The 23,857-nt window shown below is 43.4% G+C and overlaps 1 protein-coding gene across 1 annotated transcript in view; it reads left to right on the top strand.

The window, feature by feature from the left end:
- Dnm3 (dynamin 3) overlaps positions 1 to 23,857 on the top strand; it is a 431,287-nt gene that overhangs the window by 336 nt on the left and 407,094 nt on the right. The gene's annotated exons all lie outside the window — the stretch shown is intronic.

Genomic DNA, 23,857 nt, shown 5'->3' with positions numbered 1-23,857 from the left:
CGGTGGGGCGGGTGGGGTTCCCTGGCTCCGGGCATCCTCCGTCCCCGCCCCCTGCGTGGTGGCCCCGTCTGCCTTTCATCCTGCCATACAAAGCTGTTTCCTCCCCGTCCTCGCGCTGGGAGTCGGGCGGGGGTCCGCCCCTGGATCGACTCCCCCTGCTGTGGCGCGCCAGCCCCGGGCGCAGCCTGGATGCAGAGTGCTCCCGGCGCTTCCCGGGCTCCGCGTCCTCCTCCTCTCCCTGCCACCCTCTCGGAAGCGCTCTGAGGCTTCAGAAGCCTCCCACCCCGAGATGCTTTGGCTCTCCCCCTGGTTCTCCTGTCCTCTGGGCTGTCCACAGTTCGAGAGAACGTCCCCTGTCCCTAGCTGGGAAGGCGGGTGCGAGGAGAAAGAAATCCTTCCCTGGGTTGAATCTTTATCCGAGACAGACGCTTCCCCACCATTCCCCTCCCTGGGAGTCAAAGAATAAAAGGTGGTGTGCTTGCGTGTGCACCTATTCAGGGCTCCAGGCTGAGACTCTGCTGGGGGCGGAGGCAACAACAACTCGTGCTGTCCAGGTGCCATGTCATGCCTGCATCATCTCAGAACTGACCAGCATCTTTCTCGCACTCTCTGTGCCCCCTCCCCCAGCATCGTCGTTCATTCCTTAAGCTCTTATTTGTCCTGCTAGTCTTCAGGATAACATTCAGAATCCTAATTGTTATGCTTCTCGTGACTCTTAATACAGAAAAAGCGAAATATTTTTTGAATCCAGAATCAATATTTCTTCCGCTGAGCAATTCATGAGGGATTGAGTTACCTTAATGGCCTGGCCTGAGGAGTGCAGACATTTGCTTAGAAAAGCCCATTGGGGTCCTTGGGAGAGCTGAAATCTGTTTTCTAGTAGTAATCAGGTAGCAATGTATGTAACACAAAAGAGTGGGCTGGAGAGGGACAATCCAGAGGTTGGACTTTATTCTGCTTATTTGGCTCATGAGTGACTTGCAACTCAGAAGGTTCCTGTTGATCGATGTTTATTTATTAATTTTTTGTTAGTGCTTGATGATGTGTAAAATGAAGAGTTAGTTATTACCACATCTCCTTTGGGGTGTTAGTATTCATGAAGTGCACGTTCTTTTCTCTCAGGTGATGCTCCCTCTCTCAGATGATGCTCTTCATTTTTTTTTTCTTTTTATGTGAACTAGAAAGATAAGAAACCCAACAGAAAAGCAAATTTGCTAACAATTGGCTGCTATCCTTGTGTATCAACCTAATCACTTTGCCACGATTTTAGAATTTATTTTGATTAATGAGAGAAGTGGTAAAGCATTATTGCCTACGTCATTTTAGGTTTTTGGTGAAGCGATGGAGTTGTTCAATTACACTTGTTTCTTGAACAAATACTTTAAAGACTAAAATTATGTCAAATTCAATTACCACATTTATATGCATCTTTCATATATTTACTAGGATGAGCATGTATTATAAGTGCATTGTTTGTGGCCAGAGCTTTTGAACTTTAAATTTTATGCACATATCTCAATTCTACTGTCTAGGTTTGCAGATCCCAATGTCTTAATGCCATGATAAAATTGTGCACATTTCCCCACACTAGCTGTATTCTTTTATAACAAGAATTTAAAGATACAGAAGAGTGAAATATCTCAGTTTAAAGTATTTTTCATGATAAAATGAAAAATAGGGACATCATAAATATTTAACAAATCAGAGCACTTATCAGAATGCAATAGTAATTTGTTGTATTTTTAATTTTACCAATAATTACTGATATAGTGATAAAAATAAAAGGTTGAATGCAGAAGAAAAAGCTCATTTAACAAATACATAAAATCTTTATTGTATGTAGAGGTGGCACCTGCCTAACAGAGCTTATAGACTAAAAAGAAAACTTAATTAGAAAGGTCATTTGACTTTAATAAAGATTTCGGTCATTGAATTATTGAGGAATCTAGTTTCTAATTATAACCCAACCTTAGGGAAAATGAAGTTCTCCATTTCAATAAGAAATTCAGCCTAGACAGAATAGTATTCAGATTCCGTTGTAACCATTAATTTTTTTTATTATTCAGGAATTTTGCAATTAATATAAGGTCCTTATCTTTAAAAATACAACTTCTCTTTTTTAGATGTAACTTCTCATTTTAAGATCCTGACCAAATGTATAGTTATTAAATAGTCATAATCCAGGGTCATCCCTTGTACAAATCTTGTTTTGCTCAAGATTTCGGCTTGTTTTCTTCAAAATAATGATGTATCTTCTCAATATCTAACAATTCACATTTAGTGGACTAACCATATCTTTTCCCCTGTTTTCTTATACTAATTTTTTGGATACAATGGAATGAATTTGGATGTGAATGTGTTTATTTCACTGTAGCTGTAAAAACTGATTTTTGGGTGGCAAGTTTGAGACTGTTATGAATAAAATGAGTCATGAATGAACTGCTTGTTTGTGATTTCTTGCTGAAGTGATGAATTTACATATTAATGTGATATAGTGTGAGTAACCAGATTGTTCTTTGGGTTGTGCAGGATGAGCTATATGCTGGCAGTGAGAAGCAGCTTAAGGTCTAATGAAAGAAGCTGAGCCCCATGGTTTGAATGTAGGGGTTCACTAGTTGACAGCCCATTGTCTGGTTAGTGTCTGGAAGAGCTGAGTTAATTCAGCTGCTTTCCTGATATCCCTGTGTACCGCACATACACACACGCATATATTTGTAGGGCCATGATGATAACGAGGACTAACCTTTATGGAGTGTTTGCTACAGACAGGGGCTGTTCTGAATCCTTTTACATGGATAATCTCACTTAACCCTCATAAAACTACAGAGACGTAGTTACTCCTACAGTTGCATTTTACTGAAAAGAAAATGAAAGTGTAGGGAGTTTGAGAACTTAGTCATGGTTAACACAGAGAACAGTGGGTTGAGAATTCACGTGAGGGGCTGAGCTCCTGGATCCACTCTTTCTTGCTACCTGTATGAAACAGACACTGCTCTAATAATAATTCTGTTTGTGTTTATTTATGTATGTCCACCTTGCCTCATTTTGCAGAAGATCTGAGGTGGCCCTTTAGGCAGCATCACTAAAGATGAGTATTTTTCTTGACTCTATTAGATGTTCCTGAAGAGAGTTTTATAATGTGATTGGACTGTTTATTTAGCTATCTGTTTATAGTTCACATAACTTATTGATAGAAGGGCTAAGTGGAAACTGAACCAGTTGCTAATGTGAAAAAAGTTATAATGATATATTTGCTAGAAACATTAGTTCTTCAATGATTACAAAGGTAGAAGTTTCCACATTATTCTAGCCTGATTGGTAAGTAAACTTTCAATTCTGCACAAACTGATATGGCTTTAAGGCTAATGGGGACCAAATGAAAAATTTTTAAACAATGATTATACTGATGGGAAGTTTTCAACGTGCAGATGTTCAAATGCATGTCAATTATCAAATTAAGGTTGTTTTGAGGAAGAACCTTAAAGTGAGCCATTTGATGCTGCTGCTGCTCATGCTCAGATAATTTTTGAAAATCTGCAAGTCATGTATAGTCTTAAATCCTTTGGTTTCAAGAAAGTATTTAAAAATTGAGTAGGTAAGAGTCCTCTAATTGCAAATGAAATTAGGCACAGAAATATTCCTATCAGTGAAACTTCTTATTTCAGAAATAGGTTTGTACTGAGAAGGATTTTGTTAAACTATAAAAACATCTAAAATTAGTGACTTTTTTCAATATATAGTTTCCAAGTGTTATTACTTTAATGGATGCTAACAATTAAAGTGTGATAATTATTGAAAATCATGCTTTGTAATTCCCAAGGGTCTATTGAATGAAGTATCAAAAACACAAACTATTCTTCACCCAACAATGAATTGGCAGAACATGAAACTAGGAAGATATTTTTGTGGAATAAACAATATATAATTTATTTTTAGGTTATCACAAATTCACAGTTGGTAGAATTTAATTAGCATAATCGGCTTAATTATTTTCTCAATGTCTGTAAAGCAGTACAACTAGGTGAACTGCATTGGATAGGATATCTCTGTTTTGGAATTTACTTCTGATTAATATCAAAAAATCTACTTGACTTCTTTAAGAATGAACTTGAGCAAGCAGCTTTACAGAACCTCAGAAATGGAACTTGTTATCTGTTATCACGTAGGTTACTGAGTTCTCTGTTAATGGAACATACATTGTGTGTGTGTGTGCGTGCATGTGCATGCATGCATGTGCATATATTCCTGTTTTCCATTACTATAACAAAATACTGGAGGCTGAGTATTTTATTTAGCTCACAGTTTTAGAGACCACATTTTCAAGCAACATTCTATAGTTGGTGAGAGCCTCATGGCAGATAGCATCATGGTGGCAGCATGTGAGAGAGAGATCACACAAGACAGGAAGCCAGAGAGAGAAGGGGCACCAGCCTTGTTCTTCTTTTCATAACACTCCAGAGAAGTAACTAAGGTCCCATGAGAACGATATCAATTCCTTTTAGGGGCAGAGCCTCAGATGACCCTAACCAGCTCCTACTAGGTCCCACCTCTTAAAGATCCCACGGCCTCTTAGCATTGCCACACTGAGGACCCAGCTTCCAGGACATGAGCCTCAAGGCACAAACCACATCCAGTCTGTAGCGGTATGTTGGTGTTTTTCTTCCTTTCCTTCCTTTTGCCAGGGCTAATAAGTAGAGTTAAATTATGAGATTTTACTTAAAACTAATTAAGATCATAATTGTAAGAGGACTGCCAGCGGCTAGAAAGAGAAGATTTCCCCCCTTCTCCTATCAAAGCTAAGAGAGCCCCAAACTAGTGTAATGGATAGAATGATCCAATTTAAGTTTCCATACACTCAAAATTTTGCCATTTCCCTAAGTCTGCTTTGCAATTTCTTACACTATCAGCATTGATTTTTTTTTTTTTAAATCATAAAAGATTATGCTACATCAAACACACCTCTATGTAGTGGAGGGAAGCAGGGGGCCACCCACCCTTCCTGGGTGGTAAACTCAGAATGTCGTTTGCCCAGGATCACATGGCCTGTAAGTGACTGAGCTGGGATTTCGTCTTGGACGTGGCTCTTATTGGAACTCTTGAAGTAGGGGCACGTAGCCGCTGTGAACACGTGTTCATGTAAGTGTTCGGGTAAGACCACAAGGAAGGATGCAGCCAGAGAAGATGACGTCTGCATGAAGAGAACCCACAGGACAAGGGTGTGAGGCCACAGCTTTCAGAGGGGACGTGGACGTGTAAGTTGAAGACTGAGTTTGCTGCAAATTAACCAGGATAAAAATCGACAGCACATCGATTTTTTTTTTATAAAACAAAAAACCCTGAAAACTACAGTTCTGAAATTGAATAGGATATAAGAAGATAGTAGACAATATGAGTTTCCAGTGTCATTTGGCAGCTGGCATCATTTTGGCTCAAGGCTACCCGTACTGAAGTATCAATGTCAGAGCAGGGAGGGTGGTGATCTGTGTCTCAGTGTCTGCCTTGACAATGCGCCATTGAACTGAGACTGTCACTTTATCACAAAGAGATACTATATGTTGAAAAGGGCCTCAGAAAAGAGTAGCAAGAAGGAAGAGAGACTGGAGAGATTAAAAATATAATGTGGGCCTGATGTGGCTCAGGGGTAGAGCACTTGCCTTGCAGGCTCAGGGCCCTGCGTTCAGTGCCCAGCACTGCAAAAAGAGAGAAGAAAAATAGGTTTCTTTTTATCACTAGGTGCAGTGGAGATTGAGAGTGGGGTGGGTGAACTACTTTATAAGCACCTCAAGGCACTAAGATTTAAGGGCGGTGGACTCTACTTTCTTTGTGAGGAACAAGGCAGTTAGTTCAAGTGATGGAATAAATTGAAGACAAATATCAGGGAAAAATATTCTAAATACAAACCTGAAAACAGAACGTGTTACTTAGGAGGCAGAAGAACAAGACAGAGGGATTGACACTAACTGCAGTGAATTTCATAAATGAAAAGCACCTTTTAACACGTCTCGAGGGTCGGTTGGTAGCATGTTGGTGATTTTTGTGTGTCTGTAGTCTAAGTGGCGTCAGCGGCTTCTGTCAGAAGCCCTGACTGTGCGGGAAACTTCCCCCTGGCTTAATTGTTGCTAACGTCCTGGAGCTGCATTAGGATACAGAGAAGCCAAGAGACTCGTCCAAGGTCACAGAGCGTCCTGGCTCGGTTGGGAACTCGCTGTTCGGGAGCCCCGGTGGGTCCATCGTCTTCCCTTCCTCCTCCGGGTGTTTCCGGGCGCCTCCCTCTGGCCTCACCTCCGCGGCTTCTTCCCATCCTCTGTGCTGTGAGACTGTCTTTTCCTGCTTCCCTCCTGGTGCCAGACCAGCAGTGACACTGCCTGGCTCTTTCTATACACAATATCGGGTGGGGACAGGGAGCAGAATTTTTCTCAGACTGGGACAGGTGATCTTCTGAGATGATATCCTCTTGAAGTGTGAGTTTTAGGGACCAGGTGGGCCCAGGAAAAGACCCAATGAGAAGGTGAATGTTTTTACACATTACTGCTGTTTACCTGCCAGGTGGCAGTTTGTGCTGGTCACTGGTGGGCTTTGCTTAGACTGGGGCCAGCATCTGAAAAGCTGTATGCAAATAAATAACAGAAAGGGAAGGTCACTATTTTCTGTAAAATAAAAGACATGTCTGTGTAGCAAATCCACATCCTTTCCTTGGCCTGTTTCTTAGTGTTTCTTTTTCATGTTTGTGCTCTGAAACTGAGGGGCACTGAGGTCCATCAGTGCCAGAGGAATTACTCTGGCATTTAACTTCGACGAGCATTGTGCTAAATGCTTATTGCTAACCAGTAATAAAGGCAGGAGTTGTTGGGGGGAGAGGGATGACGTGTTTAATTCCTGAATCGTATGAATGGTACAGTTAATTTAGATCTTGTTTTTTTTTCCTAGCATCCCTGCTGAAAGCCCGTTTCCAGGGGCCTTGGAGTGTGCTCGGTGCCTCTTTGTGACAGCTTGTCATTTTCACTTCCCACTGCTTCCATTATGATACAGCCATGAGCAGCATCTGCATCCACGTTGGAGGCAGGCAGGGCTACGAGGACCCTTTGTCCATTGGGTCATGGCTTGGATTGAAAAGCCCAATCCATCTCAAGTCACTGAATGGGTGGCTGGTCTTCATGTTTTCTTACTCCCTCCTTTGAGAAGGTGCCACCTGGTTGTGATGATTGACAGCAGGCCTGGCTGTCTGGTGTTGGAGTCCCACCTCTGACTTTTGCAGTAAGGGATTTGGCGGCCCTGGGCCTAGGTTTCCTCATCTGCAAAACAGGGATAAAAGACTTCATTTTAAAAAAATGCTGTGTGTGAGTTCTAAGCAAGATAGCAAATGTCTGGTCCAAATTGTGCATTTAGCATAATGATCATTTACTTTAATCTTCCATTTAGACTGATATTTTCTGAAAATTTCAAAAACAAACTTTGGAACAACAATAGATGGTCATGTGTATTTGCAAGGTCTTCTTTCTATGAATGTTGGAAAATGACAGTTGCTTTAAAGTACTTTTATTTTTATGTGGTCCTGAGGATCAAACCCTGCGCCTTGCACGTGCTAGGTGAGCGCTTTACCACTGAGCCACAACCCCAGCCCTAAAATACTAATTTTTAGATCAGGCCAATTTAGAGGGTACTTGAACCTTCTTCAAAGACTTCCCATATTTAGCGTTATCACCATGTACTTTTTTCTTTAAATATATACCCAACATAAATCCAGTTTTCATACTCTTCCCTCCTAAGAGTTCCAAAGCAATTTTTCATTTCATTAATCCTCACAATTTCCTTGAGAGGATACTAAAAGCATATACTATTTTTTTCCAGTTTAATATTTTTTATTTTTAAATTAAGTGACATGCTAGGAGTCACATGGTTAATACTAGATCATAATAGAATTGAAAATATGGACAGAACAGGATGAATGTATTCTGCTGACATTATTTTCAGATATTCTAGAGAATAGATTTAGAGGAGGTATTTGATTCTGTGATACAAAGTAAACCATGCTTAGCATATCTCTTCCTTTTAGATGATGGGATGGAACAGGGACTCAGCAGAGGGAGTCCGGCTGGGGCAGGGTTGCTTGGTGAGTACAGGCTCAGCCCAAGGATGAGAGGAATGGCCCTGGGAGCAAGAGGCAAGGTATTATTTTTCCTGTGAAAGTACCAAAATTTTTATAGTGGATGTGAAAATAATACTCAACGATTCTATTTTCAATGGGAAGATTCCTATTTTGCCTTGATTGACATTCCTACAATGTATTAACTATCAATTTTAGCTCCAGGCACTTAACTGGCTCCATCTTGGCACCTTTGTGGTTACTAGGTGTGCCCCAAGAGTTTTGCAGAGCAGCAGCTTCGGGTATCTCACCTGGTGGAGGTGAGGCCTTCGCATGCGTCTGTGTTTCCTGGTTAATAAAGTGGGGAGAAAGCCTTGCATGAGTCCTACTACCTGGGCAACACCCACTGTGTTTTCTTGTCTAGAAAGACTGATAGAACTATCTGAGAATGGCAGTTCTTGGTTCAATTTAAGAAATGTTACCTAGTCTGTTTAGTTACTCTGAAAAAGAAATTCCACGTGAAATCGAGGGGAGATGGCTTTATTTGAGTTATGTACTTTGAAAGTATATTTTTCTCAAATTTTTTTTGCTGAGTTAGTGAATGGCAGAAGGATCATGATTGTCCTGCTTGAAATGTGAGATGGGAGAGCAAGGGACGGAGAGCTCCATTCACTGGACAGCGAGGCTCTGGGGAGATGTGGTGTGAAGACCAGAGCATGGAGCCTGCGCTTTGTGAGAGTCGGGGCTGCTGGGGGTGAGCGGGGGGTAGTCTGTTCACACCCCTGGTACGTGCTGCCTGGGCACTGGGGAGGAAGCCTCTGGTGAGCCAGGCCCCGTGGTGGGGCAGAGCTGGGGGAGTCCAGTCTCTGCCATCGCCTGCTGGTCCTCCTCGGCCCTGTGTCTTCAAGGCCCCTCCTCAGTCACCCTTGTCCTGGCTTCGCTGCTCGGGGACCTGCTGTAGAGTTGGCCTTGCCCTTCTGCACAGCTATTAGCAGCTTCCATGATGTTGGGACGTGCCACCACCTCTGTCATGTTCCGTAGCACGGTGGTGGCCTACAGCAGGAGCAAAATGAACGAATTTGCAGCGTAATTCTGCACAAGCCATTTATCGGAGCCCATCATACTTTCATCAATAGGTGGTTGAGAATGGGTGTGTGTCGGGGTCGTGGGACGAGATCAGTGCTGTGCGAGCTGTGTGTCGTGTCCTGTTAGTGGACCCTGACATCAGTTTTGTTGGTTTGTGACAGCCTTGGCAGGGGTGGGGGGTGTCGGACTACATCCCAGGGAGAAATGACAAGTCATGACTTGTGAAGTCTAGTTGTGGACTTGTATATGAATACTGTGCTGCAATGTAAAGTCTGTTCTTACTAAGGGTTATCCTTAAATAGTTGAATGTCTCTGGACTAGATTAATAAATTTCTAATCATTTATTTGATTCTACCTTTAAATGGTAGGGCATATCTTTTCATCATTGCAGGCACAGGTCATACTATCAATGGGTTAAAATATAGATTATTTTCCTTTGTTGAATTAATTCAAAGTAATATGTATATGTGATAAAAATTAAGACTGTAATAGTCTATAATACTCTCCCCTGCCTGAGGTTTCCTAAGGTGTTTCCTTTACCTGCATGCCTGCCAGATAACTTCTGGGCATGTATTTTCATTATATGCCATTTATTTGATCTTTGAGAGCAGAGATTAATAAACTTATTTGGAGGTAGATGAGAAAATCAATTACAAAAGATGAGGTTTGAAAATTCTTTTAGCAGTTGGGTTTATTTGTTCGCTGAGTCCTTTATGAAGAATCATTCTGAGGGTCCACTGTATGCCAGAAACCGAGGCTCAGTGTGTGCAGCCACTCCTTCTGAGAGTCTGGTGACCCGTGGGATCTGCTGTGTCCGCTGCTGCTGCTATCAGGGTGACTAGGCCTCAGTGCTGACGAGGGACGTTTTTTGGAGAACAGGTGGCAGGGCCGTGATGCCGTCTCCAAGTATCTGAGGTTAGTTGGAGAGAGCACCTGACAGCGTCCCCAGAAGACAGAGTGAGTAGGTGAATGTCACTCGAGACAGACTTAACCTTCGTGTTAGGTGGCCTGCGGGGCCCTATGAGGCGGGACGTGCTCTGTTCGAAGGCGGAGGGTCCGAGGTGCCTGGTGCTTGGTGTGGACCAGTGGGAAGGGGTCGAGGGGAAGCACTTGAGGGTTCTCTGACCTGACAGTCTGTGATGTGGCTTGGTGGGTGCCACCTCCTCCACTTTAACCTGCCCATGTGTACGCTGCTGCTCTCCAGGGAATCTTCCAGAACAACTCGAATGTCTGCCTTCAGGAACCTGCAGTCACACCCTCCTCTAGGCCTCTGCCGTCCAGCCTCAGCTTCCCCCTCTCCTGAGCGGCTTTGTGCCTCACTGTGCTCATCTTTTCTGCGCACGCGGTGGTCCTTTCTGGGGACGTAGGGACAAGCAGAGGCCAAGCAGAGCATGCTATCTTGTGACCCAATGGAGCACCAGCTATCAACCCATATGTGAATGCCTGCTTTGTGAAAGACCGTTTGGGGATGAAAAGGTGGTTAAAAGTATTTTCCCTCAACAGAGTCCGATGAAGACCCGCCTAGAGTGTTCTCCAGGACCTGTAGAGTGTTGATAAGAACATGGACTCTGGAGCCAGATGGCCCGAGTTCACTTCCTAGCTCTGCCTCTTCAGAGCTCTCTGGTCTTAGAAAATCATTTGACCTCTCTGTGCCTTAGCTTCCCATATTGAGGTGGCTCTGAGAATTAGCGAATACACATAAAGCACTCGGGACAGTGTCCCGTAGCAAGGGTTACATGTTGATCATTACTGAGGACGGGCCTTTAGAGGCACAGTGTGTTCTGGATCATCAAAGAAAAAGAGCACATCTCTTTGGAGAGTCCAAAGTAGATTCTATTAAAATCTTGAAATGGACTTTAAAGAGTAAGATTGTGACAGCTCGAGATGTCTTAGCAGACAATTTTCCATTTGATTGAGTACCTGGAAGAGGAGTGAAGGGGGGTAAAGCCAGGAGAATGAATTGGGTCCCACGTGGAATTGCCAAGATGAGGAATTGGGGCCTAATCCATGAAGCTGCGAGGAGTTTCACAGGTTTGTACGATGTTTTGGCACGCTCAGAGTGAGGGTTGAGGAAGACACACACTCACTCTAACATAGGTACGTAGACGAAGGGAGACGTCTGTGATACCGTTGGGAAATGACCTAATGGCTACAGGTCTTGATCCAGTAGTGTTGCTGATGGAAGTGGAAGAAGGGCATTTCAGAGATGCAGTCCATTTTTTACCAATGGTGTGCAAGGGAGGCAGAGAAAGAAGTCCAAAATAATTCCAAACTAAGTGGGCCCCTGGAGAAACAGCAGTGAAATTCATAGAAATAAGTAAATTTGGAGTGGCAGGGAATCCATCTTCCCTTCATGTCCACTAGTGGGGTCTTCCACTCCACCATGGCTCCAGGTCGTCCATGAAGCATCCACCTGACACCCTCTCTGCCGACTGTGACCTTCTGCAGTGTCCTTGGGATTTATGGCCAGCTCTTCTCTGTTTAGCACTTGAATGTTTCTGGCTGATTCATATCAGTTTTTGACCCCTAAGGTGAACTGCAATCTTTTTATTAGTATTCTCCACAGGATCTTGAGCAATATTATTTTGAGAGCAATATTACTCTTAGACTGAATGTCTATATCTCCCCAAAGTTAATTTGTTGAAACACTAATCCCCGATGTGACCCTGTTTGGAAATAGGACCCATAGAAAGTAAGATCAACAGAGGCCATATGGGTGGGGCCCTCATCCAACAGGATTAGTGTCCTTGTAACAAGAGAGACAGAGCTCCCTTTTCTGTGGGCCTAAGAGGAAAAGTAGTATTTTATGAGCCAGGAAGAAAATCCCCAGCAGAAAGATTTGGCTGGAGCTTGATCTTGGATTTCTAGATTTCAGAACTGTGAGAAATAAATTTCTGTTGTTTAAGGCTCCCAATCTGTGGTATTTTGCTATGGGAGCCTGAGCAGACCAACACAGGCACTTAATTTTTATTGAGTTTTCACTGATTAAATTGTTGATCTGACTAGGTGGTTTGACACAGTGGGGTTCTTGGTATTAAGTGATTTTTTTTTGACACTTCCTAGGAAAAAAGGACTGACACACTAATGCTCTTGATCAACTACTGTCCCCTCACCCCTGTGCCTTAGGCTGTCATCCTTCTCTGCCCCTACTTCTCTGTCCAGTGTCACAATGAAGCCAATCTCCTCCGGGGTCTCCTGCCGTGGCCCCTGCCTGCTTCAGCAGTTGGCTCAGCTTTCCTTCACACCACTCTGTCAGCGTGGGAGCAAAGAGATTTGAATTACTAGGGACAATGGTACCTGAGACTGGTCCATCCCTGTGTCTCCCAAAGCAGGTGAGTGACGACCTGTGTTACTCACCAGAGGAAGTCGAGGCTCCCGAGCTGCACTCTTGGGGGCCGGTTCTGGGCCTGGAGTCTACCCCCAGTGAGCTGTTTCTCCAGAGCTCTCCTCGTGCTGCTCTGATAAGCAGCTACTCATCGCCACTTCCGCAATTCCCATTATTTCTGCAGCTGTGGATAAGGGGTGCAACGTGCCTTCGTCCCCACTGGTTCTCTGGAACTGCCCTGGCCAGGGTCACTGGTCTCCAATCAGCTCCTCTTGCTTTCCACGTGTGCCTGAAATCGATCACCAGTGTCCTTAGGATTTAGCTGAATTCCTAATTCCTACAACCCCCGAGTTCAAGTTACCACTCACCTTCTGGACCCCAGGATGACTTCCATCCATCTGCAGTGCGGCTGGTACTTGACACAGTTGGGATCTGTGTCCCCGAAGACTCTGTATCAACAATGGCTTGGTTGCCAGCCTGGGATGATATTGGGAGGCAGTGAAACCGTTAGGAGTGGGCGTAGGGAAGGAAGCTGTCATTGGGGGCATCCCTTGGCGGGCACGTTGGGATCCCCTTCCTTTCTCTCTTGCTTCCTGGTCACCATGAGGTGAAGGTTTCCTCCACCTTGTGCTTCTGCCATGACACACTGTCCTGCCACAGGCCCCAAAGCAGTGGGTCCAGGTGACCATGGACTGAAGCTCTGAAGCCATGAGCCAAAGTGAGCCATCCCTCCTGAAGCCGACGTCTGGGGCATCTTGTCCGGTGATGGGAACTCAGTCACCAAATACGAAGTTCAAGTTAAACCATGTCATTGTTACGGGGAAAGTTTCTCAGCTCCTAATGCCAACGGCACAAAACCTAGGCTTCTTGGTGTCATTCAAGGCCCTGCGTGGCCTGATGTTTCCAGGGAACCTGTTCATTCCAGCTGCCTGTCACACTCTGCATACTCGCCACAGTTTTGCTGCCTCTGTTCACGTGGACTCTGGTGTGCTGTCCTCTAGGAAGCCTCTCTGCCTCCCACAGGCTCATCTCTCCAGGATTATTTGTGTCTCTTCAGGCACCCATAATTCTCTGAGCATTCCTCTAACGTTATACTGGCTAAATTGTATTCAGTTGTCTTATCTGCTTCTACAACTCAACTGCAGCTTTAAGGGCAGAGTCTGTTGTTTACCTTCATAAACTTCTGAGTAAACATTGAATTGATCAAGTTAGTAGACAGTGTTCAGCCTTTGTCATGCCTGATGATGCTCATTGCCCATCATCGAGTGCCAGACACTGTCTTAGGCCCTAGAAAGGAAGGAGTCTGTCCTTGTCATCAGGGAACTTGCTGTCCAATGGAGACCTACAGTTGGCAAATAACAAGAGTGAAATTATGAATCAGCCTAGATGCATGACAGCGATGGGCAGGTGTAACAATAGAGCACGATGAAGAGGGACGTATTTATAGGGACGTGGTGACATTTATCAGATGGATGATTGCTGTTTTAGGTGATCTGTCCATGGAAAGAGCTAGGGCACAGCATTCCTCTTCCATGTGGTAGGGCTCCGGGGTGTCGTAGAGCTGTGTATTGGTGGAATTAAAGTCAGACTGTTACTAGAGCCTGGTGGGGAGATGTGTGGGCAGCAGAGGGGAGTTAGGCAGACTTTGCTGTTTCCAAAAATCAGCTTAGAGTTTATCCAGAGTGCCATGGTCAGCAAAGGAAGGAAGGACTTCAATCAGGGTGTGACAAAATCTGATTGACATTTTAGATCTCTCTAGGTCAGTGCTATTTAAGACAGTGGTCACCCCATACAACTATTGTACATTATGTTTCAAGAAATGGGATTTTTTTTTTCAATTTCGTGTGATTTTAATTACTTGAAACATATTAAAATAATGGATTCAGTTGAGGAACAAGTGTGATCTGATACACGAAGATACTTTTTTTTGACAACATCTGATGAAAAGTTAGCTCACATCTCAATTTGGCTGCTAAGTACAAAATGTATACCATGTTTCAAAGATTTGCTTTGAAAAGAACATCAACTGTCTTAATAGTCTTTATATTGCTTACATATTATGTTACGTTTTGGAGAAGTACGGGTCAGAGTGCAGCCCCCAAGAGTGCAGCTCGGGAGCCTCAACTTCCTTAGGTGGCTAATGTAGGTCGTCACTCACCTGCTTTGGGAGACACAGGGATTGACCAGTCTCAGGTACCATTGTCCCTTGTAGTTCAAATCTCTTTGGTTCCCACGCTGACAGAGTTGTGTGATGCCCATGAAGGAAGGAAAGCTAAGCCAACTGCTGAGGCAGGCAGGGGCCACGGCAGGAGACCCTGGAGGAGACTGGTATCATTGAGAGAAGGACAGGCCAGAGGAGATCTGCCCCCTCAAGCTGCAGTGTGTAGGTGGGTGATTGGCCTCTTCAGCCTGGGAATGGAGGGAAGGAATCTGCACACATTTTGGAAATACAGTAATCATGACTTGCTGTGGATTAGGCAGGGAAGGGGAGTGAAGAATGGCTCTCAGCTTCTTAATGTGTGGTGGGTGGCATTTCCTACAGTAGGAAGGGTTAGGAAAAGTTGGGAACTGGATAGTAAGAATATGGATTCGGACATGTCAGACACACAGCTGGTTAGATATGAGAGGGCACAGAGGAGAGTTTAACTGAAGATAGGAGTTGCTAATATGTCATGGATAGTTGCCACCTTAGGACTATGATTCTCAAACTACAAAATATATTTTTTTGGGGGGTGGGGGTGGGTATTGATCCCTGGGACACTATATTACCAGCTATATCCCCAGTCTTTATTTCTCCTGCCTTAGTCCCCTGAGTCACTGGGATTACAGAAGTGTACGCTTGTAACCAGATCAAAACATTATTGAAAGAAATGAAAGAAAACTAAATTTCATGGACAGACTTCCTGCATTCATATACTGGAAGACATAAAGATTTATAAGATGGTGATATAGTTCAAATCATCTGCAGACTCAATGCAATGACTCTCAAAATTCAGAATGCCATTTTTGCAGAAATTGATGAGCTGATTTTAAAGTTCTTACAGAATTTCCAGAGATTCAGAATAGCCAGAAATATGTTGAAATATAGCAGCAACAACAAAGTCAGGATTCACACTTCCTAGTTCTAAATTTTGGTATAAAACAGTGTCATAGGGCTATGGGTATAACTCAGTGATAGAGCATGTTCTTGGCATGCATAAGGCTATGGATTCCATCAACACAAAAGACCCCCAAACAACAAAAAACACTATAATACTGCCATAAGAATAGACAGATGAATGGCATAGACTTAAGAGTATAGAAATGAACTGCTACATTAATAGTGAATTGATTTTTTTCTTCTTCTTTTTTGACAAGGGAACCAAGACAATGCAGTGAGGGAAAGAGTAGTCTTGTCAATAAAATGGTGCAGGGAGAACAGGATGTCCTCATGCAGAAGAATGCATTTGGACCAATCCCTACCTCAACCACATTCAGAAGCTTACTCAAAATAGATCAAAGACCTAAATAGACATTTTTTGTTTTAGTTCTTCTAAGAAGAAAGCACAGGGTGTAAATACTGGTGACTTTGTCTTAGGCAATGATTTTTGCTCTGGTACCAAAACCTCAAGTGACAAAAGAAAAGTAGTTATTGGACCTCATCAAAATTAATATTAGTGTCTTATAAAGTCTTTGTGCTTTACAAGGCACTATGAAAAACATGAAGAGACAAGGCAGCCGGAGGAGAAAAATTCTCAAATCATGTACCATATAAGGGATGAGTATCCAGAATATGTAAGGAAACTCTTACAACTCAACAGTAAAAGAGAACTCAATTTAAAAATAGGCAAAGGACTTGATTAGACATTTCATCAAGGAATATATACATAAATGGCTAATGTGCACGTGAAAAGATGCATCATTGTCATGGGAAAACAAATTCAGACCACAGTGCGCTCCCGCTGCACATCAACAAGGATGGCTGTAATGAAAAGGGTGGACAAGAAGAGGGGTTGGCAAGGATGCGAGGAAATTGGGACTCCTGTGCTTTGCTGGTGAAAGTGTAAAATCGTGCAGCCACTTCAGAAAACAGTTTGTCAGTTGCTTGACAAGTTAAATTGCTAGAGTATTCATTTCAACTTCCAGGTATGTACTAAGAAAAAAAAAAAAAAAAACGAAAACAAATGTGTATACACAAAAGCTTGCCCAGATGTGTTCCTAGCCACATTCTTCATTATAGCCCCAAGGTGGAAATAGAAACCCATTGACTGATGAATGATCATCCTGTGGAGTATCATTCAGTCATCAGAAGGATTGCAGTAGGGATTCGTGCTACAATATAAATGAACCTGTTAAAAGATCTGAGTGAAAGAAGTTGGACACAGGGCGTATAATGTATGAATCATTTTTATGAAATGTCTGGAATATGCAAACCCATACAGAAAGTGGTATCTAGGGCTGGGAGAGGCTGGAATGGAGAAGAACTGCTAATGAGTGCTGGGTTTGTTTTAGGGGTGATGGAGATGTTCGGGAATTGGATAGTGCTGATGGTTGTACAATATCACAAATATACTAAAAACCACTGAATTGTATGTTTCTCAAGGGTAAGTTTTATGGCATTTGAATTATATCTCAATTGAAAGCAAACCTTAGGACTGGATTAAATTGCTTGAAGAGAATATGTGAAAGGAAGGGAAGAGAAGAGAAGCAGGAAAACCAGCCGAGAGGAGAGGGCAGTTTTACTGGAGTGGTGGGAGCCGAGGAATTGGGAGGGGGGTTAATGGGACAGTGAGTGGGCAGCTCTTCTGAAGAGAAGTTGGAGGAGTGTCTAGGGCAAAGGGAGGGGCTGTCCCCCGACCCCAGGAGATGTTAGTGTTTTTGTTGCTAGTAGGAACGACCTAGGAGGAGACAAATAAGAACAGGACACACTTGCTGAAGTGCGGTGGGGTGGGGTCCCGACGTCCTGCGGTGGAAGGTGTCTGGGAAAGGAGGGCCACTCACCCAGGCACCCGAGGGGCTCAGAGGCTGGTGCAGATGTGCGTGTGTTGACTGTGGCGGAGAGGACAGGGGAGTTCTGGTTTGAGTGGCATAGTGTCAGCTGGTGGCAGGATAACGTGGAGAGGGAGGGCTAGAACAGAAAAGGCATGCAAAGAATATCTGGGGAAATGAGAAAGATATTCAAGATACATGAGAAGTTGCCCTTTTCACAAGTCAACAGCAGTCAAATGGACCTTTTGAAACAGCTTTAGTCAAACTGCTCTACAGCTAACCTGCCCTTCGCCCAGCTTCTTGGCCGCCCTGCTGTCTCCCCGTCCATCTATTCTTCCGCTCCTCCTCCTCCTCCCCTCCACTGATGGTTGGCCCTGCTGAGCTCCTGTAGTTCCAAGAATGCTACAAGCCCTTTCAGGTCTCCATGGTGCAACACGCGTTTCCCTGTACCTCAAAGGCTCTTTGGGGGTCTCCTTCACCCTGCTAACTCAACTTCCAAGAAATAGCTATCGACTGATCCCCAAGTCCACAGGTAGAAGGTCTTCACTAACTGCATATCGAAAGAGTGCAGATACTTAGAGTCCTGTGAACCAGTGAACTTTTTAGATGCAGAATTATCCAGAGAGACAGCATTGCATGTGCAAAATGCCGAGGCTTTTGAACTTGTGTGGTTTTCTGAGTTTATCTCCATTCAGCAGATGAGGAAATAATGTACATTATCTTAATTCCCTTTGCAGAGTCTAAAAACTGGTGTCTAGTACATACAGTCCTAAAGTGGTAATTTAAAAATCAGTGCTGGAGCAAAGATTTGCACATAGCAAAACATGCCTGAGAGATTGTCTCCATTGCAGAGTTACAGGGACACCTGCTCTGTTTAAAAGGCTGCATTTTTTTTCTCAACGTATTTAAGACAAATTATGAGACCCTATGACTAAAGGTTTTTTTTTTCTGAAAGGCAATATTTTTTCAGAATGACCTGCAGATTTCCTGGTTCGGACCTGTGGGTGCTGAATGCAGGGACCCATTTGGTATAGAAGGAAATATGTGTCTTAGGAGCCACTTTCCATTAGGGTCTCCAGCTGCTTGGGCGTAGAGGAGCGGTGCCAGCGAAGAGGACGCGACCTGGTCCCTGGTTAAAGGGAGCCAGCAGAGCTTGGGATGAGGCCTGCCAGGCCAGAGCACAAGCTCTCAGTTGTGTGCAGAACAGACAGGACTTGTGGCGGCATGGTGCGTTGAGTGGAAGCCCCTGACTTAGAGAAGGGCTTCACTATGAGGCTGCGACCAAGAGAAGCACAAAGAAATCACAGTCTATATACGTTGAACAGACACCTCTGTTTGGAATGGGCACAACGTTTATTGTCAAGTTGTCATTGTGTGGCTTGCTTGTTCAGTTGCTTCTCTCCGTTAAAAATCGTATATAAACCAAATATTTATAAACAGCATTTTCTTATTGATTTGCATTATATTAGAGATGCATTAATTTTCAGTTTTGCTTGCCAAGAGTTTCTAATTCTTAAATTTCTTTTTTAATCAGATAGCCTGATTTAGAGTGAGAATCTTTTTGTGAAGCTAAATTGTTTTGTGATGAAATTAATCGTTCCCTAATTTGCCTTTTAAAATACTTATTTAAAATCTAGCAGGTTTTCTTAATTGGCAAGAAACATTCTTACAATCCATAAGAAGTTAGCTGTCTTCTCTACAAAGGAATTTAATTTTAAATTTACTTCTTGCTTTTTTTTTGCCAAGATATTGAGGTGGCTTCCTACAAATCCTATCCATTCATCTTTTTTTTTTAAACAGCTACTTGAGGTACTGGGTGCAAAAAATGAAACAAAAAGGAAGAGGCCGGACCAAGACAAAGAAGTAACTAAGACAAGGCCAAGAAAAGGGGCTTACAAAATTTCCAGACACAAAGATAACAGGGTTGGGCACACGTGAGCACCCTGGTGGGAGTGGCCGGAGTGAAATTCGGTCATTAGTTTCACCAGAAAGGAGTAAGAAACATGTCTCCACACCCTTCCTTTCTCTGTGATCTCCCCCAGTATTGGGGCTCCACGGGGGTGACTTGGAGACCTTGAGCTGGAACCCTTTCCCACAATTGCAGATGCATGTAGAGATTTCAATTTAAATACTCATAGTTTTGACTAAGAGATTCATCGCCTTCCCCAGAGAGATGGTCCCCAGCTTCTCATAGTGTGCTGGCTCTGCTGTCCCCAGCTCAGCCAGCCTTGAGGCGTCACCTTGTTTTGGTGTTGCCTCTCACGTCTCCTAGATGCTGTGCGTCTGGCTTGAGCAGAGCCCTGGCAGTCTGCTGGTGCCTTTCCATGATCCTTCTGTTGTTCTAATTCAGAGCTGGCCTTCCTCATGCCTGGCAAGAGCTTATGAAGCAGTGTCCAACGTAGACACGTGTGCAGAGTTCTCTAAGGCACGGCTCGAATCACTTCCTTTCCTTACACAACAGAGCCCTAACTTCTGGGCATGGCATCAAAAGCTGTCCTTGATTCGACCTCCAACTTCCTGCTAGCGTAATCTTCCCTTCCTCTCCCTCTTGCTTTGTAGGTGCCATTCTCTGGAATGTTCCCTGTCCTTTCTCTTCCTTGCGTCATTACCAGTACTGCTTCTCCTCCATCTGGAATGCTCGGTCTCTTGTCCCTCCCATTTTAATTCAGTCCATCAAGTCTTACTGCTTTCCTCTTTCCTGATTGACTGCCGTGGATGATGGGGCAGCCCCGTGAGCCTCAGGATCATTCTCCCTACTGGGCCAAGGGCGAGAGTGCTTACCCCTTCAACCATCTCACCAACATATTTGGAGGAATTCGTGAGTTGAAGTTCACATGTTGTTTCCTCTTCTAATTCCCCCGTTTAAATTGCTTTTCATTTCTTTCATTTACGAAGAAAAAATCCTCACTTGCCTTTTCCAGTGGCCGTTATGCACGCCCCCCACGCTCACGCCCCCCGGGATTGTTGTTCGATGTGTCTATTGTGTTGGGTTTCTAGGCCCACATCATGCGTGTTACTTTTGCAACATCTGCAGCGATTTTGCAGGGCTGTCTACATACAAGGCCGATTCATGAGAAGTGGATGTTAAGATATCCACATGGACTTTTGTTTGTTGCTGTAAAAGCTGCTTTTAGGTCTTCTTTCAAAAGCTTAGGAAGGGCCTGCTGATTTCCGTGATGTGTGTAACTGCAGTGGAGTGCAGCCTCTGAGGTCAGGAGAAGCTCACAGCTTGAGAGAAGGGCTGGAGTGATGTGGGAGGCACCTGTGGGGAGCCCCCACCCTGAAGGGCAGAGGAGTGGAAGGGGGCTTTGAGTGGGTTTGGAGCACTCACGTCCACATGAGAGGTCATTGTTTGTCAATGTGATGAGTCTGGTCAGTCCATTCTGGAAATGGCTATTGGTTAAGCATCGACCAATGCTCCCTCCTTGTACCTACCAGGATTGTCCTAGTTCACTAAAAGCTTGTGTTTTGACGTGCTTCACGTCTCAAAGCAGCAGGTTACATCCTTGGTTCATCCAGTCCATGAACTAAGCCAGGTGACATGCCACAGGGAGACGTGGCCCATGGTTTTCTTTCCATATATTTATCGGTAGACACTAATTCTATGCTAAGATACACCCAAACTACTTTTCATATATTTATGGTATTGCCACTCAATTATTTTTACATACTTAGATCTACTTTTATTTAAACCTAATCTTGGAATAGTGTGTATGTCATATTTTTTTTTAATCCTCTTTGGGAATGATCAATAGGCCTTGAATTTAGAGGCTTGGGTATCCAAGCATCCTTGTCATCCTGGTATTCGCCCCTGGTGAGCTTTACTTCCATGATACCTCTGGCTCTGTATATCACATACCTGGGTTCCTCTGTCTGTACTTTCCATAACCTACCATGTTCTATCAGATGCCACAATTTTAAGGTGCAGCATTACTTTATACAGGTACAAAAGAAAATCACTGTCAATGAAACTGACTCTTGTTTCCTTATTACTTAGAATTTTTGTTTTATATTTTTTTGAAAAGCTCTTAGACTTTAAAAACATTTTAAAATCATATGCTACTCATATGCTTACATAAGAGCTATACGATGTAAATGAAACCCATTAGTGAATTATTCCCTGAAAATCTTCACTTTGAGTCCAACTCTTAGGAATTATCCTTCAACTCACAATTGATATGTTTTTCTACCCAGTATGATTCCCTGTGCTATCAACAATGTTGGTGGTGAATTGCTTCTTTAAAAGGCCACTTCCTGCCTGAGCAAGAGTTGTGTTGTTTTCTAAAGAGCTAGGTTTTGTAGAGCTGACCAGGTTGGGCATTCCTGGTCATGCTCTGGGTCCCACCTTCCCTGGTGTGGGTGTCAAGTGGCGTCCTGAGCGCGGTCCCTGGCATGCCAGGCATCCATCTTCTCTGACGTCTGCTCAGGCAAAGGGGCAGAAACTGAACTGCCCTGAAAATATTTGGTATCAAGCCAAATGATTTTTTTCCTGTCTTCAACCTTGAGACAGAAATGTGAGCATTGCATGAATGAATGGAAATTTTAGAGCAAGAAATAGCTTCATGCCAGACCTATTCAAAATGCTCACATCCACCTATTTCATGATATCTTCCAGCCATGCATAACTGATTTGGCGATGTCATGACCCTGGCAAATTTTCAGGCGGAAAGAAAGAAGAATCAGTTCTCTTCTGAGTTAGTGCTTCTTGGCAACTTGGGCTTGCTTTATTGACCAAGGAATAGCTACTCTCCATTGAAGAAATTAATTTTTGATTTTCTCTCTTACATTGATGGATGAATTGCAGTGTGAGAAGGAACAAAAGATGTTTGTTGGAGTCCTCTGTATGGCTTCTTAAACTGCAGTTGCAGGGAAATTGTACTTGCATGAGCTTCTCCGAGATGTGCTTTTCTGAACACAGTATACTTGGTCTTCTGGGGATCAGCATCTTGTGCATGCTTTTGGGCAGAGGCTATTGTTTTCCCCGTTGAATTAAGGTGTGTGCAAACACCTGGCATGTAGCCCAGCTGCCATTTCCTTCGCCTTCCCATCTGGTGCCACCCTCTGCATTCCTGAAGAGGTGTCATCTGCTTGCTCACAGCTTGGGCATGTAGATTATTAGCAGAGTTCAAATGTCCTAAGATTTCCAGCATGTGATTTCCACTCCTGCTTGAGTTTGTCCAGAGGCACGGGGAGGCAGGCCCTTCTGTCAGTTAGCTGTCATGTTGAGTGCTTTAACCCTAGAATTCCTCCTCATCTGTACTCATAGCCACTTGGAAACTTAAACTCTTGACCTGAAATTTTCTGATTGTTGATTTCCCTTTTTTCCATTTATTTAACTACAAATGGATCAATGTTATGACTGAGAATCGTTAGTTCATTGAGGTAGGTTATTGCTGCTAAAATATTTCACTGCCTTGCTTTATTGTTATCGATTGAAAATTAAAAGTAATGCTTGTGGGCAGTAAGTACTCATGCTACCTCAATAGAGAAATGAGGTTATTCCCAATTGCTTTCAGCTTAATTTAACCTCCATCTGCTTAAGGTGGAGACTGATAAATTTTTCTGCAGATTCAAGTTAGTTTCTAAGTATAGGAACCTCTAACATTTCCTACCATTTTAATTACTGTGGCCCGTATGGCTCATATTTGACACTTGGCTTTCTTATTCATTTGGTTCGTAAGCCATAGTCAGGCAGCATTGGTGGGAGCCACTACCAGTGCAGAATGCAACGGCTAGGGGACATTAAAGCCCACTGAAGAACTGGCCATTGAAGGACGAGCCTTGCTCACCTAAGGATGGTCTTGACCTGGGTCTGATGGCCTGCTTCAAGACCTGTTGAAATGCTAGCTCATCTTCTAGAATGTTTTCCTTTCTGAAAACATTACTAAATAACCACCTGTTTGATGTGAATGACCCTTTATATTTAAAATAAAATTGGTTCAAAATAAATTTGGTTACTAATATCATTTTTATGGAATGTCACCATATCCTCATCAAGAAAACATTACTGAACATTAGTTTTAGGTGAGACCAGTTACAAGCTAATATGTTGACATTTTCATTGGGATCGAATTGCTAGGAGGTCTTTCTCACTTGGGACCTCTGAAGTTTCTCAAGTCCTATTTCATGCTCTGGAAATCGGATCCTAGTTTGCTGAAATAAAAAGTGAAGAGTCACTCTTCAGTCAAATAGCTTTGTATTGAGCCCTTACCTGCCTGTCACTTTGCAAAATAGATGATGCATCAAACAGAAGTGTTGAATGTTCCTTGCACTCAAAATCATTCTTTTGAGGAAGGATAGAAAACAACCAAAGATAATAAAAATACAATTCCACACTGAACATCATCAGGTGCCAAACTTGGTCTATCCTTGTCACGGGAAATACCAAGGGAAAT

This window comes from Marmota marmota, unplaced genomic scaffold (assembly GCF_001458135.2).
Source record: "Marmota marmota marmota unplaced genomic scaffold, marMar, whole genome shotgun sequence".
NCBI classification, from domain to species: domain Eukaryota; kingdom Metazoa; phylum Chordata; class Mammalia; order Rodentia; family Sciuridae; genus Marmota; species Marmota marmota.
Note: the sequence above shows the minus strand (reverse complement) of the source record. Positions and strands in the feature narration are given on the sequence as shown.